The sequence below is a fragment of the Diceros bicornis genome, chromosome 24 (genome assembly GCF_020826845.1).
Source record: "Diceros bicornis minor isolate mBicDic1 chromosome 24, mDicBic1.mat.cur, whole genome shotgun sequence".
NCBI lineage: Eukaryota > Metazoa > Chordata > Mammalia > Perissodactyla > Rhinocerotidae > Diceros > Diceros bicornis.
Genome location: NC_080763.1, coordinates 51,283,773 through 51,293,123, shown reverse-complemented (window position 1 = coordinate 51,293,123; position 9,351 = coordinate 51,283,773).

The following is a 9,351-nucleotide window of genomic DNA, read 5'->3' as shown; positions in this document are numbered from 1 at the left end:
GGGGAAGGCAGAGCTGTGGTCTAGAAGAAGATGAGACTTGTAGGTCTTCTCCTTTGCATGGCGATGGATCCCCAAGGTGAGTGTCTCTGATGTCACAGCGGGGTCTATGGTGATGGTTGTGATGGCACGTGACTGACAGGAACTGATTCTCCTGGTCCCCAGCTGTCCTGTCCCAGGTGCAGCTGCAGGAGTCAGGCCCAGGACTGGTGAAGCCCTCGCAGACCCTCTCCCTCATCTGCACTGTCTCTGCAGTCTCCATGACAACCAGCAGTTACTACCGGACCTGGATCCGCCAGCCCCCAGGAAAGAGCCTGGAGTACATGGGGTACGTAACTTATAGTGGTAGCACTGACTACAACCCATCCCGCAAGAGCCGTATCTCCATCTTCAGAGACACGTCCAAGAACCAGTTCTCCCTGCAACTGAGTTCTGTGACCACAGAGGACATGGCCGTGTATGACTCCGCAAAAGGCATAATGAGGGGGAGGCAGTGTGAGCCCAGACAGAAACCTCTCTGCAGTGAGACAAGAGGGGCTGCACTGCAGGTGGTGCCCAGACCACCAGGGGTTGCTCAGGACCCACCGAGCACAGGGCTGAGCCCAAGAGCATGTGCAGAGGGAGGCTGGAGGGGTTTCTTATTAGAATCTGTGGTTTTCTCTTCCTGCACAGCAACTCCACCAGAGACTCTATAGATTGTATTTTATCAATGTTGTGTTTTATGTCGCTTTCTGAAAATATTATTGTTTTTTATTTAGGAACTAAGGTGTTTCTTTACCACCTATTTTTCTTCTTCTCAAAGGAGTTACATATAACATGAGGTACCCCATAGTTTTCAATTCGAGTCTAAAGTCTTGGAACTTGGTGAATGTCTTGAGAAGCCTAGAGGATTTTAAGTCTCGTGTAAATTGTTCTTCATGTCTGTTTGTGTTCATGAGGAAATAGGGGCCACACCCTCCGGCATTGTGAGCACTGCACACGTAGGTTGACAATTGTGCAACATGCACTGCTAGAGACTTGTGATGCCAGAGTGCCCCCGTATCAGATATACAATGATCCCAGTATTCACGGATTCCATATTTGAAAATTCACCTCCACACTAAAATTTATTTGCTCACCAAAAGGAAAACTGTCGTTGTTTCTGCATTATTCATGGACATTTACAGTGGGGACAGAATTGTTAGTCACTCAGCACACACACGTTCCCAGCTGAGGTCACACAGGGTTGTCTCTGCCTTCTTGTCTCAGCTCCATCAGGTAAACAAGTTCCTTATGGGGTCAACTTGGTGCCATGTTTTTCACATTTTTGTGCTTTTAATTGGCAGTTTTCCTGTTTAAAGTGTCACCAGTGTATAGTGATGAGGTGCTGTTTAGTGTTCCTACACACACAAAGGCTGTGAAGTGCCTTAAGGAGAAAATATATACAATCAATGAACTTCATTTGGGCATGAGTTATACTGCCCTTGGCCATGACCCCGGTGCTAATGTATCAAATAGAATTACCTCCTAATAAGAGGAAGACCAAACTCACTATGAATTTGAGGCAGCATTGAAAAATTAGCTTGATGCCAACACAGCAGGGACAAGTGACATTTCTGGTCAAGGAGCAGGGAGGGGTGAGTGGATAGAAGGCGATGAAGAGGAGATATCAAGGCTGGGGATTCTGGCTAGATCGACTCCACAGAATTCTTGCTGAAGGGAGGCCAGGTTGTCAGATTTAACCTGGAAGATAGCAAGGATGATGCATCTGATTGATATGAGGGTGAGCAGATGTCAAGGGTAGGAATCCTTAGTATTTTGCTTAGCACGGTTCTTGATAAAACAGGCCATGAAAGATGGAGACAGAGCCCAAAGGTCGAGACCTAGTTGAGAAGAGCAATTCGAGGAGGATGACTGAAGTATGGTCGAGGAGTCTGCCACCTTGTAAGAAGAGGAACAGTGGACACAAAGACACCAGGTTGCACACGCACGGAGAAGAGTCCACCTGAGGACACAGTGACAAGATGTCCATGTGCAAGCGAAGGACAAAGGCCTTAGAGGAAACGAAACCTGATGACACCTTGACCTGGACTTCCACACTCCAGATCTGTGAGCAATAAATACATGTTGCTTAAGCCACCCAGTCTGCTACTTTGTAATGGCAACCCTAACAAACTAATACACAAGTGATATGGAACCAAAGACGACATCTATGAAGATGAAAGTATTAATTTGGATAATATTCCAGGATAAAATCTATAGTCTAAAGTACATAGATACAGGAAAAACAAAACAAAAAAGTAAATTAAATACTGAGAAAAAAAGACATTTGTTTTTCAGTCCTAGAAATAAAAGATAGAGATATCATTGAAAAACATACGGAAGACTAGAAATTTGTGATTTTTTTAAATGAAAATATACCAAGTAATAGATTCAAAGCATGCCTAGCCATTTTTAAAAACCTAACAGGGAATCAAATCCCTTTTGAAACCCATGTAGTTAGCAGAGCACAGCGATGTTTTACATTCACAGAGACACAGTAGAGCTGAGGTCTGACTGCTCGGTATAAATCAGAAAGGAAGTCATAGTCGATAGAATGGAACCGTTCCAATGAACGCGGTCATGTAGGCATTTCCAAGGTCATCTCCTCCACATAAATATACAAGACTCAAGCAAAACCATCAGAATCAACTTTGTCAGAACTGTAGAGAACGGTCAAATATTTACAGTAACCAAGCAAACACTGAATCAAGAAAGACCACTTAGAAGGTGTAGGAGTGGTTGTCCCAATGACGTGGTCATTAAGTTCACATGCTCTGCTTCGGCAGCCCAGGGTTCGCAGATTCGGATCCCAGGCATGGACTGCTGCATCGCTTGTCAAGTCATGCTGTGGCGGTGTCCTATATAATGTAGAGGAAGATGGGCACAGATGTTAGCCCAGGGCCAGTCTTCCTCAGCAAAAAGAGTATTGGCAACGGATGTTTCCTCAGAGCTAATTTTCCTCACCCACTCACAAAAAAACTGGTAGGAAAGGCGTGTGTGTGCATTTCCATTCATGCAACATATCCAGAACAGAAGAGCCAAAGACACAGAGAGAAGTGTGCTGGTGGCAAGGGACAGGGATGGGGGAGATGAAGAGTAAACGCTTACTGAGTGTGGGGTTTCCTTTTGTGTGATTAAAATATTTGTCTTAGATAGTGGTGATGGTTACACACCAGTGTGAATGCACTAAATGCTACTCAATTGGTCACTTTAATGGGATCGATTTTATGTTATGTGAATTTAACCTTAATATTGTTTTTTTTAAAAAGCGATGAAGTTGTTTTCAATGAATGACAGAAAGCAAAATTAACTATATGAAGCAAAATATCATTCAAAATAAAAGAAAATATACACTGATTGTCCCTCACTCATTTTTCATGTCCTCTGGAATTTCATCTGCTGTTAATTCATCCGTTGCATTTTTGTTGCTAACTTCAGATATCGTATTTCTTATATATAGAATGACTATTGGATTCCTCTTATGCAGTTTAACTACTGATTTACATGTCCATTCATTTATGTATTGTATTCACCAGTTTTTCCTATTTTCTTGAGTGCATTAAATGCATTTATAGTGCAGTCTTTGTCTTCTCCGTGTTGGAATCACCGTTGTGTCTCTTTTTTACATCTTTTCATTTGATTATTATTCATTTACCACTGTTTCTTCGTATGCCTTGTTATATTGGATTGAATGTGGGTCATTGTATTGTCAGAGGAATACAAGGCCCAGTAGTGAAAACTTCCCTCTAAAATGAATTCAGTTAAAATTATATTTCAGGTAAGTTTAGTTGAAATTAAAATAAATTGATAATTCCAACTCATACAATAAATTGTACAGAGGATAAGAAATGACTTGTCCTGGAATTTGTTTTATTTTATCTTCCAGAGTAACAATAATATAAAGAAAACTCTTGAGATATCATGGGTTAATCACTGAGAATCATTGACTAGATCTATAATCACAAAAGTGAATCTATGAACAATTTTGACATTTTTTCCTTCAACACTTGCAAATAGCTCTTGAAATGAGTGTGCCCGATCACTTTTCCTCTGGAGTGTAATAGATCCGTATCACTACGATCCCCTATTTCATATTACAAACATGTAAATCCTTGATTTTCACACATAGATCATGTTTGCTGACTCCACATTTAATCTAGAATCTTGCCTTCCCTCCTGCTATGTCTACCCTCAGGAGAGACTATGAAAAGCACAGACCTGCCGTGGAGAAGTGTCCAGGACACAGTGTGTATGTGGATGTCGTGTCTGACCCACAAGGGCCTCCCTCGAGCTCCATTCTCTGCCTCCGTGAGCAAAAGAAGGAAGGTAAAACAGGCTGGAAACAACAGCTAACCCAGAATTCACTGCAGATGCCGTGTGCTGGTGGTGTTTGAGGTGCTATAAAGTCCAGCTCAAATCACAAATGCTCAGAATGGGTGGAGCACAAAGCTGGCCAATATCTCACAGAACAACCACAGTGTAACAACGTAACAACAACTAGAGGGGATGAGGACCCCACCACAGGAGAGTGTACGGGGAAAGAAGGAGGGAGCTGTGCTGGGCTCAGGACTGAGGAAGCGAGACCCAGGGCTTGAGAGGATCGGGGAGAGTTGAGCTGAGATCAAGGAGAGGCAGGATGGAGGAAGGTCTGTAAGGAAAGAAGCTCTGGGTTCAGAAAGTGGCACCAACATTGACTTGTTTTGAAGGATTCTCAAATACCAAATACCAAGTACTCTCCTTTCCTCAGGTTACACAGAAAAAGAACACAAGAGAAGAGACACACGCAGGGGCTCTGGGAAGACCAGGGTCAGCCAGACCTCAGTTCTTCCCCACTTATAAGGACAGGGCTCTCCCGCATGAAAATTTCTCTTCAACGTCTAGGGTAAAGTCCACTCTCGGGCTGTGGGACCTCACGACTCTCTCCTCAGAAAGGGCTGACGTCTCTGGGGAAGGCCGAGCTGCGGTCTAGAAGAAGATGAGACTGTTGGGTTTTCTCCTTTGCCTGATGATGGCTCCCCAATGAGTGTCTCAGATGTCAGAGCTGGGTCTATGGGGATGGTGGTGACTGCATGTGACTGACAGGGACTTATTCTCCTTGTCCCCAGTTGTCCTGTCCTAGGTGCAGCTGCAGGAGTCAGGCCCAGGACTGGTGAAACCTTCGCAGACCCTCTCTCTCACCAGCTCTGCATCTGGTTACTCCATTCCCAGTGGCTATGGTTGGAAATGGATCAGTCAGCCCCTAGGGAAGGGGCTGAAATGGATGGGATACATCAGTTACAGTGGTAGCACAATGTATAACCCGTACCTCAAGGGCCGCATCACCATCTCCAGAGACACATCCAAGAGCCAGTTCTCCCTGCAGCTGAGCTCTGTGACCACCGGGGACACGGCCGTGTGTTACTGTGGAAGACACAGTGAGGGGAAGTCAGTGTGAGCCCAGGCACAAACCTCCCTGAAGGGAGGCAGGAGGAGCTGGGCTGCAGGGAGTGCTCATGATCACCAGCGTGTGTTCAGGGCCCACAAAGCACTGAGACCAGACACAGGAGCAGGTGTTGATTGAGGTAAAAGTTTCCTGCCAGAATCTTTGGTTTCTTCTGCATCTGTTTCCATAGAACCTCTCTACATTTATAATACTTTTCTAACTATGGATTTTTGATTTAGGAACTTTTGGTGTAAATGGAGGGCACATTCTCACATGCACCAAATGGAGAGTGTCACTTATGGAGGCATAATGACTCTGCCAGGTCCCCAGGATCAGAGATGTGTGGAAGCTGGGGGAGATCTGGTGGATGTTTTCCAATAAGACTCAGAAAAAAGATCTCAATAGGTATCCTAGATAAGGGCAGTCTGTGGTATTCTGAATACAGCCAAGACAATCGAGGCCAGGGCCAGTGCCCTAGGGAACCTACCAGATTTTAAATCTGACCCTCCTGCTCACCCAAAAGCATCCACATGACACTTATCATTGAACACAGAACACTGATCAGATGGTTTCTTTTATTCTGTGAATCAATTTTATTTGTCCCTAATCTTTGTTATCCCAAGACCCTTTGTCCTTCTGCTCCCTGAAAAGAGATGATGTGCCTTCTGTGTCTAAATCTCAGAGCTCAGGGTTTTTACATGGAGCTCAGGTGTGACTCAGACTGTGGAGCCTCCAGGTACCTGGAAAGGCTGATGGGAATCTCTCACTCACCATCACCCAGGACCACCCTGAGTCCTCTGTGAAGGGATTCATTGGGAAATGTAAGTGGACATTAGTAGTCAGGCTGTAACATTTGTTTGGTCAAAGTGGGATGTTGGTGTTGATCTGTGATGATCACACTATTGTGGAGTCACCACCCTCCCCCGTGACTTTGAATAGGGCTGATGATGGACACCTGGGGTGTTGAGAGCTCTGGAGGGTGGAGATTGTGGGGCTGTGTAGACACACCCAATTTCCATAGGACCCAACATCAGGAAGGCCAGGCTGGAGCTCTTGGGCAAGAGCTGAGGCTTCTGTCCACCAAGGAAATTCCTCTTCTTCAGTTCTGCTCTTATTGAATCTGCCCCAACCAGGTATCTGGGATAATTTCCTATCTTAGAGTAAATGATGATAGGCTTTAATAACATCTAGAAAACACCTTCACAGGAGCATCGAGATGAAGAAGCAGAGTCAACCTCTATGAAGATAAAAGTACTTTAATTGGAAAGGAAAAGTCATCCAGTCCTCAGAGATGGCAGGAAGACTAACCCCAAACCAACTACAAACACATTCTTTAGAATAATAGAAGGGCAGAGAATGATTGTGGATAAATTAACGTCCAAATTCTATTGTATTGGTGTAATTTGGAAATGAACAATATAAAATGTACTAACATTAAAATGCAATTTTTATTACCAACCAAAACTCAAAATTAGCAAAGAATATGTGTCTTATTGGATGTCCCAGAGTTGGGGAGATTGCCCTGTGAAGCTTGTAGACATTGAAGGAGAGCTGGAGAACGGAGGCATAGTACAGTGAAATAACAGAACGCGTGTTACTAAATGGCGTTCACTACATTTATAATAAAAATGCCCACACAGCGGGGTGGGATTTGGAAAGCTGGTCCTGTGACTAGTGAGAAAACTCACAGCACATGTTTAACAAGCAAGTCCAGAGTCAGCACAAGAGAAAGAGGAGGGCTGCAGGGAGCCGGGGAGAAGCCCAGGAAGCTGGGACGAGAGGAGAGGTGTAGAGACGGCCCGGCTCTAGCTGTTAGTGCACGGATGTGCCTTAACAGAGTTCTCACATGAAACATTGGCAGCGAATATGAGTCCTGCTCTACTTACTGTCACACTCTCATGCCCTGTACACTTCCCTTGAACAACGTCCCCTGTTCAGGAAGGAGAGGAACTGTGGTCATGGAATACAGAATCTGTGTCCACCCTGGATCTCAGCCAGCACCCTCCTCCAGAAGAGCCCCCGAGTGAGAGACCAGCCATGACTCTTCCCATCTTTATACACAAATGTGCCCTCAAATGCCAAAAGTGCCCTGGGCTCCTGGTGAGAACACAGCTGCTCTGCCACCCAGAGTCAGGAATCTCCTCTTCCTGGACAGAGCTCTCTGGTATTCAAGAGTTTTATCCTAAGGAACATGAAATCCTCTTGTGTTTCCTCATTTTAGTGGCAGATCTCAGAAAGAACCCCGTATTTCTTATCAGCTTGTCCAGATGTTTGGCAGGTGTGGAGCAAGGAGGGGTGAGACTTGAAAGTTGTCAAGAGTTGAGAATCAAAACCTGGAGTTTGAGACCTTTTACACCTAAAAATTGTAATAATACGGGGGAAAGGAAAAGGCAGGGTCATTATGGGTCAATAACAATCTGAGTCCATAGGCAGTGAGAGGAATGATGTTAGAACCTGATGCGGCTGAACGGAAGCTGGCAAACCTAACAGATATTCCCCTGGGAAAAATTTAGGTCACATCACTGGTGATGAAATAGACCAGCGTGTGATGACTGACGGGAATTCTAGCAACGTGCCAGCATCTTTTAAATCCCATGACTCTTATTTTTCAGTTCACATTTACTACAAAAGAATTCTCTGGGAATAAATTTCTGAGAGCTGCTCCCCACAAGGCCATGGCACCCTGCGTTGTACAGTCAGCCGACTATCAGTGTACAAGTATAAACATTCACCACTGAAGGCTGAGACAATTCTCCTGTTATATTAGAGGAAATACAACCCCTGCACGCTCAGTGTGACACATTGTGCTGTTCACAAACGCAAAAACACGTATCACCATCATTCTTCTGCGAGGAAATCTATTAAGCAGAATAAAATAGATATCATTTTATTTAGTCTTCTAATGCAGAGATTCAGTGTATCTCTCCATTATTTACATATTTTTGTAATCATTCATAACCGGTTGTTTTTTCCAAAACGGCTTCACAAGGATTATGCTCTCCCACTGAGACCAAATTGCCTTGTGGGTTAAACAAAGAGATACGCTACAGGGACCCCGGAAGGACTTTGCACCCTGACCTGAGTCCCTCAGTAAGGACAGGGCTTCCCACATGCACATTTCTCTTCAGGCTCCAGGGTAAAATCCACTCTCGGACTATGGGAGCTCACGACTCTCTCCTCGGGGAGGGCTGAGGTCTCTGGGGAAGGCAGAGCTGTGGCCTAGAAGAAGATGAGACTGTTGGGTCTTCTCCTTTGCCTGGTGACAGCTCCCCAAGGTGAGTGTCTCAGATGTCAGACCTGGGTCTATGGGGATGGTGGTGACTGCATGTCACTGATGAGGACTGATTCTCCTTGTCCCCAGTTGTCCTGTCCGAGGCGCAGCTGCAGGAGTCGGGCCCAGGACTGGTGAAGCCCTTGCAGCCCCTCTTCCTCACCTCTGCTGTCTCTGGATTCTCCATCACAACGAGTGATAACTGGTGGAACTGGATCCACCAGAGACCAGGGAAGGGGCTGGAGTGGACGGGGTGCATAAGTTATAGTGGAAGCATCTACTGCCACTCGTCCCTCAAGAGCCGCACCTCCATCTGCAGAGACACTTCCAAGAGCCAGTTCTCCCTGCAACTGAGTTCTGTGACCACCAAGGACACAGCTGGGCTGCAGGGGGCACTCAGGACACTAGGGGGCACTCAGGTCCTGCAGATCACAGAGACTAGACCCAGGAGCAGATGCAGAGTCACCACTGACCAGGGACTTTTCCATCAAATACTTATAGATTCTGTTTTTCTGTGTTGATCAAGGCAACCCACTAATGATTCTCATCATCCCTGAGAAACACCAACATATCTTCTCTGCCCTAAGATGGGCACACACTGACTCTACATGTCATGAGCATCCCCCCAGGACATCTGCTG